Below are 22,085 nucleotides of genomic sequence, written 5' to 3'. Positions count from 1 at the left end.
AGACCTAGAAACAATGATTCCTATTATACCTTGCCTATGCCTAGAGTTCCTTCGGTGGGCAGAGGCCTGCCACCAAAACAAGGGACTACCTTTCACACCACCCTCTGCCACCCAAACCCTAACAACGGACGCATCAGACTATGCATGGGGGGCTCACCTGGCAGGGAAGTGCATTCAGGGAAAATGGAACCCAAGTCAAATGCACCTGCATATCAATCAAAAAGAAATGTTAGCTGTACAGAATGCTCTGACAGCCTTCAAGGACTACATTCTTCCAGTACAACTAATGGTAAAGATGGACAATACCACTGTTATGTGGTACATAAACAAGCAGGGGGGTACACGGTCTTACCCCCTCTGCAGACTAGCCATGGCATTGTGGAACACAGCCTTGAGCTACCAAGTGCACCTACAAGCTCAATTCCTGCCAGGAAAATTAAATACACTGGCAGACGGGCTAAGCAGAAACCTCATGGACCCACACGAGTGGAAACTGGAACCAAGGATTTTCAACATGTTGACAAGTAAATGGGGAGCCCAGATATAGACCTGTTTGCCTCAACCCAGAATTACCAATTGGACAAATTATGCACAAGGACTCCCCACAAACAAGCCTGGAAAGTGGATGCTCTGTCCTTCAGCTGGAAAAACCTATCAGTCTATGCCTCCCCCCCTCTGCCTCTGCTCTCCAAAGTACTACTAAAAATCAAACAGGACAAACCAAGGATGATTTTGATTGCTCCAGACTGGCCGCACCAACACTGGTACCCCCTCCTGCGCAGTGTGTCACGGTTATCTCCATGGAACCTACCTCAGACTCCTTCCCTGCTCTCTTAGCAGGAGAACCAGATTCTGCACCCTCAGCTTCTAACACTGAACCTTGCAGCCTGGCTAATTACTTAATCTCTCCTTTCCCTCAGCAAACCCGTGATGGATATCATTTTAGAGGCAAGGAGGCCTAGTACTAGAAAATGTTATGCTGAAAAATGGAAAAGATTATGTGCCTGGAACCAGTCTCAAGGGATGAGCACAGCAGTGCCCAATTTACCTCAGATTTTACAATACTTAACTGAGATGCTTCACAAGGGCCTGTCTTTTTCCTCCATTAAAATCCACGCCTCAGCCATTTCAGTTCATTATAACACAGAACGTCCCCTCTTCTCTCATCCGCTGCTGAAGCAGTTCCTCAGAGGGGCCAAAAATTTGGGACCACCCAGGAGAGCTCCATCCCCAGCCTGGGACTTTAACTTTGTCTTGGAGAAACTCACTCTACCTCCTTTCGAGCCAGCTGCTACTGCAGACTTAAAATTTCTTTCTTGGAAAACAGCTTTCCTTTTAGCAATCACTTCAGCTAGAAGGGTATCTGAATTACAGGCCCTTATGGCAGTGCAGCCTTTCATAACCTTTCATGCGGACAGGGTGTCCCTCAGAACCAATCCATCCTTCATGCCCAAGGTGGTATCCAGTGTGACTCTTAATCAGTCCATTCATTTGCCAACCTTCTTTCCCAATCCACAGAATAAAGGGGAACGGATACTGCATTCCTTAGATTTAGATGTGCACAGACAACTTAGATTCTACTTGGACAGGACTAAACCTCAAAGGAAATCTGAACTACTGCTGGTGGCATTTGCTGCAGGGTCAGAGGGGAAGGCTATTTCAAAGCAAACCATTTCTAAATGGATAAGCCATTGCATTCATTTCTGCTTTAAGCACCATGGAAAACCTATCCCCCAGGGGATGAGATCTCACTCCACCAGGGCTGCATCTACCTCTACAGCCCTTCTTAGAGGCGTCCCTACCAGGAACATCCTAGAAGCTGCTACCTGGAGTTCTGCACATACTTTCACCAAGCATTATCATTTGCCAATTTTCTCTAAATCCAGAGCTGGCTTTGCCACTGCAGTCTTGCAGAGCCTTATAGCTGGCCCTAATGCTATCTAAATTCCTCCTCCCAACCATAGCTTTGGGAATCTACCCAAACGTAATGACTGCAGCAGTGAAACACGAAGAACATAGTACAATTGTGTACACTTACCATAAATGTAGATGTTCGAGTGTATTCACTGTTGCAGTCCTGGTTACCCTCTCTCCAGCCCCCTAACTTCTTTTGGCTATACCTCTACTTTCCTTTACTATTCTTAAAAGCCTTTTTGGTGTATTTGCTTTTTTGTTGGAGGTATATATTTGTACTTTTATATTTAATTGCTTCCCATTAGGGGGGCACCTGACATCTGGGGCAAGAAAAACTGATGTAATGGCGTTGGCTGCATGTTTTATACCCCTGACGACCTGGCGTCATGGAAGAAGGGACAGCAACCGTCATAGGACCCAAGACTTTGTTAATCAGGCTGACTGAGGGCTACCTGCAAGCAGATAACCCAAATGTAATGACTGCAGCAGTGAATACACTCAAACATCTACATTTATAGTAAGTGTACACAACTGTACTTTTCTTATAAAACATTTTAATTCCCTAATGTCATTTTCTCAAAAAAATGTGTAGCTCTGTCACAGTGTAAGAAAAATGCTCAATTTCTCCCTCCTTGTTTTTAAACAAGAAACATCTTAATTGAATTTTCACTTATATCATAGGCAATCATACATTTATATAAATTAAAACAAGCTATATTGACATTTTCAGTTGCATCTATTGTACATTACTTATAATCTTCTATATAGCCATTGTCAGTCAAACATTACATAGTTTATTCAGTTCCTGTCTTCCCTTATACCTTACTCTTCCTCCTCCAGAACATTATTCTGCATGTATTGTTCCCACAATTCCCATTTTTTTCTATGTAATTTGCTTTTACCCTTTTCTGAAAACCCCACTTTCAGTTCTTTTATCTCTGTTACTGTATTCATTGCTTCTACTATGGTTGGTTTAGACTTTGATTTCCATTTTCTAGTAAATGTTTTTTTAGGCAGCCACCAGAATTAAACTCAGTAAAGCCTTACTATGTTTAGGCAGTTCTGATTATGCATCATAGCTCAAAAAAAAAAAATAATTTCCTTAGTTACACCAATTTGCTCACACTATTTCTGACAGAATAGTCTGCAGGGAAGTCTGCCAACTCATTACATTCCCAAAACTATGTTAACAATTGCCTCTTTCTTCCTCATTATTGCAGCTAAAAGCCTTCCAGGTGTAGCATATCTAAGCCACTGAGGACCTGATCGCTTTGGGTCCCCCCCCCCTCTTGTGTGAGTAAGGAATCCTCTTACTCCAGCTAAAAGCAAAGAAAACTCTAACCAGCAATCATCCAAAAATAGACTGCAGACCCAGGTTTAACTCCAGGAACCTTGTTGTTGCCACTTGTATAGTGTAGGTGCCAGCTTTTGTGACTACTGTTATGCCTTGTTAAAATCTGTTAACAGTCAGCTAGAGTGCATACCCCAGGGGCAACAGCTGCAAACCTTCTTCCTCTTAGCCCACCCCCACCTCTTTCATCCATTTCATTGTTGATAATTTGTTGTATGTTAAGGTATTTAGCCCCTCTCAATAATCATAGCCTTCAGTCCCTCCTCCTCAATACTTGTTCTTCACTAAACACCAAACAGAGGTGCAAAGTCCCCAGCTGCTTTTATCTTTAGCTACATTGTGTGCAGCAAACAATGAGCTAAGGGGAATGCAAATATAAAAGAGATTAAAATCTGCCATTGCAGACTAGTAAGCAGCATACAACCTCTACCTGTGGTGTACTCCTACACATAGTTTTTTTCTTGGAAAAACCTTCCAGTCCTTGAACAAGGGGGTGCCTGTATTTTTACCTTATTTCCTTGGCTGCCCTTTGATAATTCGCTAGGTTAGCAGAGTGCCTTGGATTCTCCCCTGCTACTTTAAATTCCAGTTGATGGTTTTCCTCACTTCCCCCACCCCCCAAGTGATTGCTCAGGTACAACACACCAAAGGTTTTAAAAACTCTGGATGCCATATTTGCTCTAATTGCAGCTGGAAGCCCTCCAGGTGTAGCATCTCTAGTAAGTGTCCCTGGACTAGCTGATAAATTTTTTTAGCTAAGTTCTATCTGGAAGGTGTAGCCCCACTCAGCTCACTTCGCTCCCCTTCCACCCACCCCCCATATCATTACCTTTATACCTATCCATACAACCACACCCCCTCACTTCCTTCCTTATCCCCCACCCCTCTACTTCCTGTTCTCATACTACCTCCCTCCTTTGCTCCTCCCCACACATACCTACTATCCACTATCAAAGACTACTATAGCTTACTCCCACCCCTTCCTCTCATCCTCTGTTCTACATCCCATAAAGTGACATGTCTCTTACAACTCAAACTATACTTTTACCGTCTCTACTCCTTATACTCCATCACTTCACCTCCTATCACTCTCAATTACCTACTCCCTATTTCCATCCCTCAAACACCACTCTTAACTCAAGTACTACACAACAACCCTATCTACTAATTTGTCCCTCCATCCTTCCCCCCACCTCTCCCGTTCCTAAAATAAAAATATCTCCCCCCCTCCCCTTTAAAACAAAAAAAAACAAAGTTTACTTACTCAAATTAAAACCCCATTACAAACCTCTACTTCTATCTGGTGACATTCATCCTAACCCAGGTCCTACAGACACTACCGTGAACAATAACCCCCTGCATCTAAACCTTCCAACCCACAAAAACAAGTGCAGTTATGCTCTATCAGTGTCAGGAACCTTGTAAATAAAGTTCAAGAACTCCATGCTTGGATAGCTAACTATACTCTTGATATAGTTACCTTAACTGAAACATGGTTAAAACCACACCATCTCGACAGTGAAATCATCCCTCCTGGCTATAATAGCCTTAGATTAGATCAGCCTAAAAGAAAAGGAGGAGTTTCCATACTCTTCTCCAATTGTCTCTCCCAAATCAGTCCCACACTAGACTTACCCTCCTTCTCACCAGCTGAACTCCTACTGACCAACTTCAAACTTAACAGTTTCAACACCATAACTGTCGCAGCAATCGATATTCCCCCTAGTGATAATATTAACATACTTGAGAACATCCCATCTCACCTCTCACATACCATCCACAGTGAAATAATTATACTGGGAGATGTAAATATCGATTGGCATACAATACAAGCTCCCAACACTACTTCCTGTATAAACCTACATGGGTTTGAGCAGCTAATCACAACCCCAACCCACATTAATAAATCTCACCTACCTAGCTCTCTTCTTGACTGGATATTGGTCTCCCACCCTCAAAACTATCATAACTCTCAAACCCTTCCAAATGCCCTCAGCGACCACTGCCCTTTAACAGTTACCAGACATACTCCCCACCTTACCAAACCTAACAAATTTATTACCATCCGCTCACTTTCGCATTTCTGTCCTAACTCCTTTATTCAACAACTCTCCAAAATTAACTTGTCTTACCTCACCACTCTTCCTTTAGATGAAGCTGTGTCCACTCCTTCAACGCTATATTCCTAAACATTCTTAACTCCCTTGCTCCTCTTCGCACGATTAGAATCAAATCTAATAGTGCTCCCTGGCTTACTAAATCTACCAGAACCCTCATGAAAGACCGGGATAAGATTTGGAAAATGTGGACTAAAACTAGGACCCCTTCTCTTCAGAAATATAAAGAACTCAGAAATAAAATTTAAAAAAAATTGTCCATTATGACAAAATAAACTTCTATGCCAATTCTCCCTTTACTTACTCTTAAATCAGACCCAAAGAAATTCTGGAGCTCTATTAAACAGACTCTTCATCCAGGAAACCCTTCCTCTCCTAACCCATGTCCCAGTGCAACACCTGAAGACATAGCCAACAAATTTAACAATCATTTTATAAACTCAATAACCTGCATAATAAATTCTCTCCCCCCCAGAAACAACACTAGCACCCCCACAAACTCTATACCTCTTCCAAACCCTCATAACTCCTATCTAAAAGCAGTATCAACTAACTATGTAAAGTAATTACTCTCTAAACCTAAACCTTGCCCCCCATCTGTTGACAAGCTACCCTCTTACTTCCTGCAGATTGCCTCTGAACCTCTTGCCTATCCTGTATCCATCTTAATCAACTGATCCATTTCTGAATCCTATGTCCTCACTGTATGGACGAATTTCTTTACTCTACCCATTCACAAAGGGGGCAACTCCTCCGATATATCCAACTTCAAACCGATTGCCATACTCTCTCCACTCTCAAAAATCATACAGAAATGCATTCACAAGCAGGTAATGCTTATCTTCACCAGGAAAACCTTCTCACACCCACACAGCATGGTTTCTGTCCCAAGCATAGTACAACTACTGCACTCATATCATTCATTAGCATAGTCTCCCTAGCTCGGGATAACAATAAACTTGTCTCATGCCTATTCCTTGAACTTTCTAAAGCCTTTGACACTGTCTCTCACCCACTCCTTCTAGATAAGCTCACTAACTTACATTTCTCTCCCCCTACTATCTCCTGGTTTTCCAGCTATCTCTCTACCTGCCAGTAATCCGTTAAATGGCTCTCTGCACTATCCTCCCCTCTCACTGTACAAATGGGAGTCCCCCAAGGGTCCATACTTGGACCACTACTCTTTAATATTTTCACCAACTTGCTGTACTCCTCTTGTCCCCAATCATCTCTTGTGCAATATGCTGATGACTCAGCTGTTATAAACACTGCTGACAACCCAACTGACCTCCACTCAACTACCCAGGCATCCTTCCACACCATTGAGACTTGGCTTAGTGATAACAAACTAATACTTAATCCAAAAAAACTAAGCTCCTACTCTTCCTCCCTAAAAACATCACCACACTCAAAAGTAAATTTACCATCTTATCCTGCAACAACACTATCATCTCAGCTGAATCTAATACTAAATTGCTAGGTGTTACAATAGTTAATCAGCTTAAGTTTGATCTCCATATTACTAATTCGGTAAAAAGAACTCATCACAAACTTGGACACCTTTTCCGTAGCAAGAAATACTTAACTAACACTGCCCAAATAACTATCTCCCAGGCTTTATTACCCCCAACACTCCTGTACAGCTGCCACATATTCACACACCTAAATTCTACACTTATTTCCAAGCTTGAAACTACCTATAAGATTGTCAGATTTGCAGCTAACCAAACCTCCAAGTCACACCACTGCTTAGCACTACAGCAACTAGACTGGCTAGAATTCCCTCAGCTGCTCCAACTATACCAACTACAAATCATCAACTCTATCCTCTACCTAGCCTCCTTCTGCCCCAGCCTCTCCACTATCATATCCAAATATTCCCCTGCAAGGATGCTACGCAGCTCAAATCAATAATTATTAGACATCTACAAACCCAAAACCAAAATAGGCTGCCTTCTCTATAACTATAACCCAGCTATATCCTGGAACCAACTCCCCTTGGAAATAAAATCCCTCCAGCATAGCAAAAGTTTCAAATAAGTCACAAGGAAATACCTAAAAACAAAGTGGTCTTGCCACTGTAGCCAACCACCCTGAAACCACCATCCTTTCACCACCTCACTCTTAATGTATCTCTAACACTATTCTCCTTCCTCTATCTCCAGCCACTCTTAATTCTTACAGTCTCAAAACAACCTACCTGTCTAGTCTGTCTCCTATACTCTACCTCCCCTACATCTCCTACTAGCTATTCTTACTTTCCTTTCATTTCCAAACTCCTATACAACTAGATCTTACCCACTTTAAATAAGCATCTGCCTAACTATCAATTAATTTTGCTCTAAGTAGCTTAAATAATATTGTAACTAGTCATGTTTTCTTCTGCTAATTGTTTAAAACCTTGTTTGTAACAACTCTCATACTTGTCTGCCAATTTGTTAATACTTTGTATAACTGAAGTGCCTGAGGAGCTTTTTTTCTCTCCAGGTCTCTGCTTGTAAGACCCTATAGCTCATTGTTACTACTATGTTACTAAAATTTAATAAATTGTTTTCTAGTCTTGAGGAGCTTTTCTCCCCGGGTCTCTGCTGAAAATGAGCCAAAAGCTCAGCCAGACTAACCCGGATATCAAATATAAAATAAAATAAATAAAAATAATAAATAAATTATACCCCTAACATTTGCAATCTGCCTGTGGAGAAATTATTTGGTCTATGCATAGGGTATTAAAGTACCTATACAAATACTTCCAAGCAAAGATCCTAAATCATCTATACTTTGCTACATATTTGGGAACCATAAATATATCCTCCCATTATTTGTTTGCAAATTGCTTATCCAGTCTCTCTCCCTGATTCTTTCTAACTTCTTTGAGTGATTTCTATAGTTATCATGCATTATTTTATATGCCCTACTATGCTTCTGTTCTATGTTCTACTTAAAATTCTACGACTGCTGGTCTTTCACTTATGATCCTTTTTCCTATTCCTTTCCTCTTTGCCTATACTCTGATATCAGTCCTTAAAAGGGAAGCCAGTCTCTAGCCTGCAGTCCAAATGAATTCTTGGCCTTTTACATTCTGTTATCTTTCCCTGTCTACATATTTGCTCCTTACACCTTTGGTTACTTTGCTAGTTTTTTTCTAGTAAAGTCCAGCCCTCTCTTGCCTATTCTGTGTACCTTTAATTGCAGTCATCCCTGTCGGCAGAATCTCCCTTCTCCATTCCTGTGTTGGCTTAGATGTCCTTCAAGGATGCATCTGCAGTCCTAACATATGGGTTGTCCTGCCTCAGGCAGCCCTTCGGTCGGCCGGATTCCAAAGTCTGGGTCTGGCCTCGGCTGATATCGCACTTCACCCGACGTCACAGCTGCTGGGGTATAAAGGCATCAGCCGACGCCATTTTCCCAGTCTTTCTTGCCGGCCAAGCAGAGGCTGTTCGCAAGTGCCGGTCGGTCAGATCCAGAGATTTCTACTACCAAAGACTTCTAAAAAAGCTAAGTACCCCGTTGGGGACTCTTTCTTGCCTCAGCCGATGTCAGACAAAGTAAATAATTGTTTAACTTGTGGGAAACAAATACCTCATAAGGATTTCCACCTTACTGCCTTCCTTGCTTAGGCCCAGACCACGACGTATCAGCTTGTCTAGCCTGTGCTTCCTTCAACCGACGGACGCTTAGGCGCGACGCCGGTCGGAGTTTTCAAGAGTTTTGGTCCCGATTTTGCATATAAAATGCCGTCAGAGACTCCGACCACAATCAGCTAAAAGCGCAAGAAAAGGACCGACACCGGTTTCGGCTGAAACCACGGTTAGACCAACCGCGAGTGTCTCAGTTTTGGCTGAAACCGAGTCCTCGGTTCTCCCTTCGGCCGAAAGCATGCCACCGATAACCAAGGCCACATAGGCCATGGCTGAATCGGCTACAGAAATTACTGCTGCAGAAGCAGGCACCCAGGATTTGTCAGACACTATCCCTTTAGACATCTCTACTCCTGCACGGGCTGCTAGACCCCTACTTCTATGTCTATCAAGGCTTTTTCCAGGGCTAAAGCAGCCAAAATTTCTAAGACTTTGCCTACAAAAGCCCCCTCTCACAGGCCTACCTCTAGTTCTCAGATTCTCAGCCCGGCTGAGGATCTTATTTCTTGATCAGGGATCCCAACCTCACCCAGACAGGGCCTCTCAACCTCCTCCAGATAAGAGGCCTAGGACTGAACCCCTGAACCTCTCTCTACAGACTATTCCTCCGATGGCTCAGATATTTCTGACCATCAGGAAGGCCCATATTCACCTTATGAGGATTCTGATGCAGAAGACTCCATTCCTTCTGCTTCCTCCTGAAGAATTTTCCTTTGAAACCCTACATTCTATGAGGGAACACTTCCAATGGCAGGGCCAGGATTTTTCAGATTCAAGGAAAAGGCTAAGGACTTTTTTACATTTACCACAGCATAGGCCTTTAGCCATACCTCCTGTACTATCAGTTGTTGATGATGCATATAATGATGCCAGTACTGCCCTGATTCGCTCTCCGGCCCCTGCCAAACCTGACAGATATTACAGGGTCCCGGACACTCACTACCACTTGTATAAGGCTCATGTTGCAGACCCAGAAACCATTTCTCAGGGCCCTAAAGGTGTTGCAGCTGCCTCTGCCAAAACCCTCTTCCTTCTGAAAGGGAATCTAGAGCATTAGAGAGATGGGGTAAAAGGTTTATACATCTGCTACTCTTTCGCCAGGGCCTTAAACTGTCAATTTCACATGATTCAGTACCAGGAATTTTTGTTAGACCAGCTAAATAAAAAACTGTCCTCTCCTGAACCTATAGACCGTAAGTCCCTTCAGGATTTGGTACATAACTCTCAGCAGGTCAGTAATCATTTTTTAAAATGTGGCTATGATGCACTGGAGGCTTCTTTTAGATCAGCTATGACTGGAGCAGTGATTCGAAGGCATGCCTGGTTAAAAGAGCAATCTTTACCAGACCATGTTAAGTCAAAACTCCTAGATGCTCCAATGGAGAAACAAAGTTTGTTTGGCTCCCCTGCACAGGAGGTTCTAAAGAAAGTGGAAGAAAAAGCAAAATCTGTCCAAACAGTCAAGGATTTTTTGCAGGTCCAACCACCGAGGTTTAGCAGAAATTGGCCTTCGAAGAATTGGTCCTTTCCAGACACCTCCAGAGCACAGAGAGGCAGAAATAGACACCCAGGAGGCAGAGGTCAATCAAGGGGTGCCTACAGGGGTCGTCAGTGGCAACCTGCCAACCAGAGAAGTGCTGCCACAGCTACGACTACAACCACTTCCACAGGACAGACACAATGACTTGGCTCTGATTCCGCCTACCAGGGAACAACTGGAAGCACCCTTGGGCGGAAAGCTAGCGTTATTTTCAGACAACTGGCACTGCATTACAGGAGACAAATTGACTTTACAAATAATAGACAAGGGCTACAGGTTTCACTTCCATACTCTACCAAAAAAGAGAGGAATGCCAAACCTTCCACCAAGCCAAAATACAGAGGCTCTAAAACAAATCATCAACTTACTAAGGATGAGAGCAATAGAAAAGGTACCATCTATGGAACAAGGCCAAGGATTTTACTCCAGACTATTCCTTGTACCAAGAAAAGGAAATCAATGGAGAACTATTCTCGACTTGTCCGCACTGAACACATACCTCATTGTTCCAAAATTCAAAATGCTGACCCTCCAGCAACTTCTTCCCATGTTGGGCAAGGAGTCTTGGCTGGTGACTCTAGATCTCAAGGAGGCATACCTGCACGTCCCTATATGACCAGATTGCAGAAGACACCTCAGATTTCTTGCAGGATCAGAGCATTATCAATTCTCAGCATTGCCCTTTGGCTTATCTACTGCGCCCAGAGTATTCACGAAATGCCTGGCATCAGTAATTGCTTATTGCAGGCTTCAGGGAATTCAAATTTACCCGTACCTGGACGACTGCCTAATACAAGCGGACAACAAGACAAGATTAACAAAAGATTTGGCCAATGTCATACAGCTGTTGCAAGCCTTGGGATACACAGTCAACATTCAAAAGTCAAGACTAGTACCATCCCAAAGGATAACATTTTTGGGTGCAGAACTGGATACAACAACTCAGATGGCTTTTCTCACAGAGGAAAAACAAAAGCAACTACCAGTCTATTTCATGGCATTAACAACACAAACTCAGCTTACTGCAAGGAATGTCCTGCAAGTCCTGGGTTACATGGCATCCTGCATAATATTGATCCCACATGCCAGGTTGCATATGAGGAAGTTGCAATGGTACCTAAGGAATGTATGGTCTCAACACAAGCACAGTCTAGAAGCCCAGATTTCAATTATCCCATGCCTGAAAAAAGAATTCCTGTGGTGGGCTCAGGCCTGTCAGATAAACAGAGGATTGCCTTTCCACAAACCACATCCAAGCCAAACCATCACCACGGACGCCTCAGACCTAGGCTGGGGGGCGCACATGGAAGGCAAGTGCATACAAGGCCTATGGTCCCAAAGCCAGCTGAATCTACACATAAATCTAAAGGAGATGCTGGCAGTGAAACATGCAATCCAGGCATTCAGACCATTCCTCAAACAAGGTCACCTGCTGATAAGGACGGACAATACCACAGTGATGTGGTACATCAACAAACAGGGAGGTACACACTCATACCCTCTATGCCGGATGGCAATGGACCTGTGGAATTTGGCTCTGGATCTCAACATTCAACTACAGGCCAGATTTGTACCAGGAAAAGAAAATTCACTAGCAGACACCTTAAGCAGAACTACCACGGATGCTCACGAATGGATGCTGCATCCAGATATCTTCAAAACCATAACAAAGAAATGGGGAATGCCAGAGATAGACCTGTTCGCCTCCCCACACAACCACCAATTGAAGAAATTCTGCACAAGAGTATACCACCCACTTGCCTGGAGGGTGGACTCCCTTTCCTTCAGCTGGAAAAACCTGACAGCATATGCATTTCCACCTCTTCCTTTGATGTACAAAGTCCTACTGAAGATCAGAGAGGAACAGCCAAAGGTAATCCTGATAGCTCCAGACTGGCCAAGACAACATTGGTACCCGCTACTGAAAAGCATGTCTCGGACACACTCATGGCCTCTACCTCTATGTCCATTACTTCTAACTCAGAACAACTACAAGACCCTGCATCCAAACTTGAAAACACTGCAGCTAACTGCTTGGAATATTGCATAAAACAAAATCAACCAGATTTGTCTCAGAGGGTTAAAGACATTATCCTGGAGGCTCGAAGACCCTCCACAAGGAAAACATATTCAGCCAAATGGAAGAGGTTCCTCATTTGGAGTGCAGCAAAGGGAGAAAATGTCTCATTGGCAAACATAGCACACATCCTGGAATACTTAGCAGAACTGTTCCACAATGGCCTATCCTACTCCTCCATTAAGATTCATGCATCAGCAATTTCAGCAGAGTACAACATGGATCCACCGGTCTTCTCTCATCCTCTACTCAGGCAGTTCTTGAGAGGAATCAAAAACGTAAAGCCTCCAAGGAAACCACCTCTACCTGCATGGGATCTCAACTTTGTGCTGGAAAAATTAACACTTCCTCCTTTTGAACCAGCAGCAACAGCAGACTTACAGTACTTATCTTGGTAAACTGCATTCCTGCTAGCAATCACTTCAGCAAGAAGGGTATCTGAGTTACAGGCATTAATGGCAGTCCAGCCTTACCTTATCTTCCATCAGGACAGAGTGTCTCTGAGAACTAATCCTACTTTTATGACAAAGGTGGTCTCCAGGGTATCATTGAACCAAGCTATTCATTTACCTACATTCTTCCCCAACCCACAGAACAGGGGAGAAAGACTACTACACACCTTGGATGTGCACAGACAATTGCGCTACTATCTGGACAGAACTAAGGTCAGCAGAAAAACAGACCAGCTGCTAGTAGCATATGCAACAGGAGTGCAAGGAAAAGCAATTTCAAAACAGACAATCTCAAAATGGATAGGAAATTGCATTAGATTCTGCTACTCTTTTCATGGAAAGACAACTCCTGAAAATATCAGGCCTCACTCCACAAGAGCTACAGCCACCACTACAGCTTTCCTACGAGGAGTGGCTACCAAAGACATTTTAGAAGCTGCTACTTGGAGCTCCGTGCATACATTTGCCAAGCATTATAATCTTCCTTTATACTCCAGATCCCGAGCAGGTTTTGCAACTGCTGTTTTGCAAGGGATCTTAACTACACCATCATTATCTTAGTGCCTCCTCCCCCAGTTTGGCTATGGTATTCTACCCATATGTTAGGACTGCAGATGCATCCTTGAAGGACATAGTACAGTTTTGTACCTACCATAAATGTAGATGTCCGATAGGTATGCATCTGCAGTCAGGATTACCCACCCTCCTTCCCCTCTGTGGTATTCCTAGGGTACTTTCCCCTCTTTTAGCTAGCTGGGGGAATCTGTTATGGTGTATTTGTTTGTATGTATATATATTTTGCTCTCTACTGTTTGGAATTATCTGCATTTATCCAAATTTAGCCTTCCTAGAGGGCACCTGGCATCTGGGGCAAGAAACACTGAGGAAAATGGCGTCGGCTGATGCCTTTATACCCCAGCAGCTGTGACGTCGGGTGAAGTGCGACATCAGCCGAGGCCAGACTCAGACTTTGGAATCCGGCCGACCGAAGGGCTGCCTGAGGCAGGACAACCCATATGTTAGGACTGCAGATGCATACCTATTGGACATCTACATTTATGGTAGGTACAAAACTGTACTTTCTTAGAATACCTTCTACCACATATCTTTTGTGGTTACTGTTATTCTCTTTAAGGATCTACATTCAAAATCCCATTTCTTGAGTTCCCCCTTATTTCATCATCATCATCCCTTTCCACTTTGAATTATAACTTTCTGCTTGTGCTATGTATAAGGAGCCTTAACTGTGTGTGTGTGTGTGTGTGTGTGTGTGTGTATATATATATATATATATATATATATATATATATATATATATATATAGATATATAGATATATATACTTTTTATCAGGCAAGGGAGTGGTTTATTGTGCTGTAAAACTAAGTGTTATTGGTACATATTTTAAATTCACATCCATTCCCCCATCAGTGTGACGTTCGAGCTGCCCTACTTAGTAGCTGTCATAATAATATAACTCTACATAATAGTGGTCATAATAATATAACCCTACTTAGTACATGTGTACCAGTAACACTTTGTTTTACAGCACAATAACCACTCCCTTGCCTGATAAAAAGTATATATATATATATATATATATATATATATATATATATATATATATATATATGGGTCTACTTTGTATAACCGAACTTCGATTCACCACACAATTTACCCCAAACAACGAAAACACACAACACCGACAAACACCAACAACTCAAAAACCAACACCATTACACCAACACAAAACGTAAACTACACATTGCACACAATAGCATATCCACTAACCTTAACCTAAACCCTAACCCTAACGTCCGACACTACTGCACACTTACCCAACCCGCACTCCACCCTAACTCACTTAACCCACCCTAAACCTCAACACCGTCACTATCGCACTTACCCTACTTGCACCTAACCCTAACTCACTTAACCCACCCTAAAACATTAAGCCCATCACTATCGCACTCACTCCACCCGATACTAACCCTAACACACTCAACCCTTCCCTACACTACACTACGTCACTATCACACACTTACCTTACCGGAACCCTAAGTCCGACACTGCCGCACGCTCACCTTTCCCACACCCTAACCTAAAATCCCTCACTATCGTACACTTACCTGTCCGCTCCCCAATCCTAAATCCGTCACTATCGCACACTTACGGATCGCTCACACTTTGCCGTTGTCGGTCTTTCTGTCGAATATCGCTTTGATCACCTACCTGTTTGGTCGTTCCGTCTCGATCTTCTGGGTGTCGGTGAAGTGGCGGTTCGGTTATTCAAAGTAGATCCATATATATATATATATATATATATATATATATATATATATAAAGCTTGTGAGGAAACTATTACTCTGTTGTTTTTGTTTTACTTGGATCGCTTGTCTGTGCACTTAATAAAGGATTTTGAACTGGAAACAGACTGCCTGCCTTGCTTGGATTACTTTCGAATACTTAGTAATTCTGTACAGTATATATATATATATATATATATATATATATATATATATATATATATATATATATATATTTGTTTTACTTAAGATGAGTTTGTTTGCTACTTCTCCTACTATTGTCTGATCTCATTAATATACAGTGGTTAACTACAAATATATAGACTGAACATCTTCCACACAGAGACATTTCTTAAACTGTTTTGTTTTTGGACCCACTGTACTTGTTTAGTGGGTTGTTTGAGACTTCGGGGATACCACAGATATTACTTATTTTTTCTTTCTCTCTGCATCAAGACCCACATACAACAATGGTATTTTCTTACATTCTGCTGCCCTCTGGATCATTATTATTCTGTTAATGTTGGCAGATGTTTGCCTCCCCTCCACAAAACCACATTGATCCATATTTTATCATGTTTGGCATCACCTGTGCCATTCTCTTAGCCATTGTAGACATAAACACTTTATAATCATGATTTAGAATCAAAATGGGCCTATATGAAGCTGGATCTGACAGATCTTTACCGTCTTTAGGTATTACAGCCACCACAGCTTTCTTACAGGATGTTGGTACTTCTCCTTTTAAAATACTATTAAGCAAAACCTTCCAGATTTTTATTACATTTTTCCCTCCTAGCTTCCAAACTTCCAGAGAGATTTAAAGTTTTCATTCACGCTTTTGTTTATACATCATTAACTTTTAACTGGTATCTTTTTGGTCATCAGTCTCCATAAAAAAAATCCATTCACTGCCACACCTTACCCAACCTTTTGTTTGTTTTCATTATTACCTGATTTACACAGTTTACCAAATTGCCAGTGTTTCAACATAAGAAAGACTTTCCATTATTCACTGATACTATCCTCTAATACCCCATCTCATCTGTTCCCACAACATATACCTTTTCTTGTATTCTCTTATTTTCTTTTTCATCTTCCACCCTTTTTCTGTTCCTTGCTTCTACCATCATCTTCCAAACTTTCTCAAATGTAACCCACAAGATTTTCCTACTTCACTGTTCTTTTGTGATTACTTTTAGATTCATAGGTGGTGGTTTTTGGACTTTTGACCTGAAGGTCTTTATAAGCCTAGCCGTGCATACTCAATATAATATTAGAGAAACCCAGTATAAAGGATCTAGCCTAAACTCTAGATCTTAGTTAGCAACAACTGCCCGTGTCTATGAGGGTCATAGGTGAAGTCCCCAGCAGGAATTTATGGTTTCCCATCCAGTCATCCATGCTACGCTTGCAGGGTCATAGAGGGGTTTTGTTTGATGTGGTTTGATAGCCTATTCCAGAGGAGTGGCAACCTCTGAGAGACATATGTCTCTCCAGCAGGTCCTATCTATGTTGCAGGCCAGGTTAAGGTCCCTGGAGCGGGTGAGCCTTATCCCATTTAACTTGCAGATATGCAGCATTTCCATTAGGTTTGGATTTGAGATTGCTCTATAGGCCAGGCACAAATCTCCTCTAAGTAGTCTACACTACTAAGTACAGTGACAGTGACTTCAGTCTGTGAATGTATGACGTGCAGGAGACCCTAAATTTTCATGGTTAGAAATCTCTGAGGTCTCTCAAGTTGCTGCAGGTGCCTGATAAGGTACATACCAAAGGGAGCATTGTACTCAATTATTGGCCTGATGAGGCTAGAGTACAGGGATGTTATGACCTCTTTCGCTCTTGAGGCAATGCCTTTGCTAATGGTGTGTCACTTAGAATGCCTTTCTTACCGCAGCACACACATGGTGATCAAAGTTTGGGCTACAGTCGACTTGTTTTCCCTAGTCTCTCACTACTGAGTTGTTATATGATAGTCTGCAGGGATATCATTTTTACTGAAGGGGATGATGATGCATTTTTAGCACTGTTTGAGTCCATGGCTTTGACACCAATCATTGGTTTGTGTAAGTCCCTCTTGAAGTATATTAACTCATTTGGGGATTCAGTGATAGCACCTAATATGCAGTCGTCAGCAAACTTAGTCAGCAACAGCCTCTCTGTTTTGGCCTGAACTTCTGAGAAGTATATTTCAAACAGTAGGGGGCTTAGCACTGACCCCTGAGGAATCCAACTGGTGACAGGTCTGCTGGTTGAAGTAAAGTCCCCAACTTTGAATGAGTGTGGTCTGTCGGCGAGCCACTTAGCAATCCACCTGATGACATAAGGGTTGATATTCAACTGGGAGAGTTTATCAATGATGCCCGAATGCGGGATTGTGTCAAAGGCCTTCACTAAATCAAGGTAGGCTGTATGCACAGATTTGCCTTCATCTGTGGCTCTGGTGACATTTTTGAAGTAGTCGATCAGGTTTAACATGCATGTCCTACTTTTAACAAAACCAAACTGTGTCGGATCAAGGGTTTGGAGATCACCTATATCCTTATTTATAAGGTCCGTGATGATTCGTTCCAGGGTCTTACAGATAAGGCTGGTAAAGCTTATGGGTCTGTAGTTCCAAGGGTCTGTTGCTGTACTCCCTTTAAGAAGAGGGATGACAGTTGCTGTTTCCCATTCAGCAGGGACAAAACCAGTACTCAGGCTGTGGTTGAAGAGTTGCTAACTCATGTTTTAGACCATTGCTGTGGTTGCCAATTTTTTTTTTTTTTAAGTTGCCCTTAGAGGATTTTACAAGTTGTCTTATTTGTTTGTTCAAGCAGAAGAGGGTGTTCTTCCAGTGCTAGGCCTACTCTTTTTTTATTCTTAGACAGCAACTTCTTCCTCTTGTTGTATAACTTATTAATGGTAGATGTCCACCAGGGAGGCTTGTTTTTACATTTGTGTAAGTGTACAGGTCATTTGCATATACCTTTGTATAGTTGTCAAAGTCATCTGTGGGAACAGGAGCTTGGAAATTATTTCCATCCCTTAAGAGGGTATAATTAGCTTTGGTGAAGGTTTTTAGCCTGATTTCACCTAAGAGGGATACAGGTGTTATAGCTACTTCAAAACTGACTGATTTGTGATCAGATTTAACCATTGAGAGACCAATACTTGTGATAGTGCATCTGTCACCCATGTTGATAAGGACCAGGTCGAAAATATTTGAGCCCCTTAGGGGGGGTTGCATAATATTTGTTCCAGGGCATTAGTGTTAACAAAGTCCAGGAACCTTTGTGCAAACATGTTGGTTCTTGTCTAAGTTTCCCAGTCAATGGAGAGAGAGTTAAAATCACCCATGACTAGAGTATTTGGTTGTAACTTGATTGACTCAAGTAGGTCTAAATAAGCAGCATGGGTATCATGGTTCATTGAAGGGGGCCTATAACGAACAATGATTTGAACAGGGGTCTTTTCCACAGTTAGTTGAATTTGGAGTAACTCCATGCACTTTTCCTGTCTGACCAGTCTAGAGGTGTATCTATCTTTGATGAAGATAGATACTCTTCCACCTTTGGTTCTCACACGTTCATTTTGCGGTCTGAAAGTGTGGAAGGCATTGTAACCTTGCAAGGCTGGAGTACTCTCTGCAGCCCTGAACCAAGTTTCTGTGACTGCACAGACATTGGCATCCTCCAGGGAGAGGAGTGCTCCCAGAGAGTACAGTTTCTGATTTAAACTTCTAGCATTTAACAGCATAACCTTTAATTTATTTGTGAGTGATACTTTCACGTCAGAAATGTTATTCTTGAGACCTTGTCTATAAAAGGCACTGTGGGGGAGGCAAGTAGCTTAGTCAGTAACTGAAAGCCAAGAGATGACAGGTTCATAGTTTGGTACTAGGCAATTCCCTGGATATTTCTTCCCACAATATTTACTTCCCTGGACCTCTGTCTAGCAGGGTGACTGACATGATCCCCGGGGTGAATTTCCTATCTCCCATCCAATCATCAAGGTTCCTTTTGAAGAGGGCCAAGGAGGCACTCTGCTTGACATGCATGGGGAGTCTATTCCAGAGTATGGGGAGTCCCTGGGTCAGGAACCTATCCCTCCAGCATGTTTTGTTCATTGTTATGACAAGGTTTAGATCCCTGGAGCATGTGGCTCCGAGGGATTGAGATTTCTTTAAATGGAGCATGTCCAACAGCTCAGGGTTTGACATGGCCTTGTATGTTAAGCAGAGATCGCCTCTGAGTAGAAAATATGGCACAGAGTATAGCTGGAGTCAGCATATGGCATCTGCTTTAGGCCTGTGATTCTTTTAGTGAGGTATTTCTGCAGCCTTTCCAGCTGTTGCAGATGTCTTGTGAGGTACATATCAAATAGGGCATTATACTCTATAATGGGTCTAATGAGGGATGAGTACAGTGGGACAATGACCTCCTTTTTCTTGATGAAAAGCCCTTAGTGATGAGGTGTGCCACATAGAAGGATTTCATGACTGTTGTGGCGATGTGGTTATCGAAGGTGAGACCACTGTCCACCTGTGTCCGTAAGTCTCTCATCACATTTTCGATGTTTAGTGTACTGCCATCTATGTGGTAATTCATGGGTACATGTTTTTTTCCAAATGGGATAACTATACATTTCTTGGCATTAAGCTTGAGCCCATGGCTCTGGCACCAGGCATCTGTTTCTGTAAGGCCCATTTGTAGAATATGCACATCATTTGGGGATTCAGTAATGACTCCCAGTTTGCAGTCATCTGCGCACTTTGTTAGCCAGAGTCCCCTAGTGTTGGCCTGTACTTCAGAGAAGTAGATGCCAAACAAGAGTGGTTCCAGAACTGAACCCTGAGGTACTCCACTTGCCACTTGTCTGAGCTGGATTTGGAGTTGGCAACATTTACAGTCTGGGTTTTGTCAGTAAGCCTGTTGGCAACCCATCGAGTGAAGTAGGGATTTATGCTTAGTAAGTTTATCTATGATTCCAGAGTGGGGGATGATGTTGAAGGCCTTGGTGAGGTCCAGATAGGCTGTGTGGACCGCCTTACCCTCGTCCACAGCTCTGGAGACTGATTCGAAGAAGTCAATCAGGTTCAGAAGACGAGATCGGCCCTTCACAAACACAAACTGTGTGGGGTCCAGTGTTTGAAGGTTGCCAATGTCTTTGTTTATAAGTTCCATGATAATGCGTTCCATGCCCTTGCAGATCAGGCTCGTCAGACTGATGGGACGGTAGTTCCTGGGATCCAAGCTGGATCCCCCCTTGTGGTGTGGGATAACTCCCACTCAGTGGGCACGAAGCCTGAGGTGAGGCTATGATTAAACATGACACTTAGGTGAGGTGCCAGTTCATTTTGTAGTTCATGTAGTACACAGCCTGGGATGTCATCTGGTCCCATGGATGCTGTATTCTTGGCTTTGAAGAGTGCGGTTTCTACCTGTGTGGCCATGATTACTGGAATTGTGCAATCTTTTGGTATTGAGATGGGCCCTTTAGGGGGTGAGAAGGGGGGTGAAGTTGACACTAAATCGATCTGCCAGGATATTGGCAATATCCTTAGGATCGGTATATTTAATGCCATTCTGTTTTAGCTCAGAGCAGATCTGAGCATTGCCATTTAGATTATTGACATAACTATAGAATGCCTTGTGGTTGTCTTTGGAATCTTTCGCAATTTTATTTTCGTAACTAGCCTTTGAGGATTTTATGAGGTATCGTAGCTTCTTACTGAGGCTGGTGAGGGAGTTTTTTGCATCCTGGGATTTTCCTCTTTTCTGTAACAGTTTCTTCCTTCTGTTGTATAGTTTGTTTATAGCAGGGGACCACCAGATTGGCTTCCTTTTTTTTGGAGGTGAGCATCTTGGTTCTATTTGGGATGGCAGTATTCATGTACGAGTGGATGTGCTCGTACAGTGCCTTAGTGTAGGATTTAGCAGTCAAACTTTCAGATCCCATCTGCATGGGTGTCATGAAGTTTGTCACTTCTGACTTCAGTAGCATGAAGTTGGCTTTGCTTTGGAGACGTTTTTTAAGGAGGTTTCCTTACCGGGCTGGTTGGGGTGGGATGTGGATGTCAAGGGTGATTTGCTTATGGTCAGACCTGACCGATGAAGGGGTGACCACTGATGTGGAGCATCTATCTCCCATGTTGGAAATGACCAGGTCTAGGATATTGGACCCCCCTGGTGGAACAGTGGATTAGTTGATCCAGGGCATTGGAATTTATGAATTCCAAGAACTGTTGGGAAAAGGAGTTGGTACCCGAGTAGTTTTCCTAGTTAATGACAGGGTAGTTGAAATCACCCAGTATTAGGGTGTTTGGTTGTATCTTAATATTTTCCTGTATGTTTAGAAAGGTGTACTGAGAATCTTGGGGCATGGTGGGGGATCAGTAGCAAGCTACAATTTGGATTGCAGTCTTACCTAGTGTTAGTTGCACCTGGAGAATTTCAGATGCATTGTGTTGGACAACTAGCCTGGAAGTGTGAATATCCTTGGTGAATATGGACACACCTCCACCTTTAGTGTTTTGGTCTTGTGGCTGAAAAGTGTGGTAATTGTTGTAGCCTGATATTGCAGGGGTGCTCTCTGGAGCCTTGAACCAGGTCTCATTTACTGCACGGATATCGATGTTCTTCATTTTTAGGAGTGCCTCGAGAGAGTGCATTTTGAGGTTTAGACTTTTAGCATTGAGTAGCATTGC

At 42.7% G+C, this 22,085-nt stretch overlaps 1 protein-coding gene across 1 annotated transcript in view; it reads left to right on the top strand.

Annotated features, from left to right (window-relative positions):
- The window catches only part of EIF2A (eukaryotic translation initiation factor 2A), a 1,204,316-nt gene that overhangs the window by 866,972 nt on the left and 315,259 nt on the right, over positions 1-22,085 (top strand). The gene's annotated exons all lie outside the window — the stretch shown is intronic.

Source organism: Protopterus annectens, chromosome 2.part2, assembly GCF_019279795.1.
Source record: "Protopterus annectens isolate FY-2018-M chromosome 2.part2, PAN1.0, whole genome shotgun sequence".
Taxonomy (NCBI): domain Eukaryota; kingdom Metazoa; phylum Chordata; order Ceratodontiformes; family Protopteridae; genus Protopterus; species Protopterus annectens.
The sequence above is the reverse complement of the archived record's forward strand: the minus strand, read 5'-3'. Positions and strand labels throughout refer to the sequence as shown.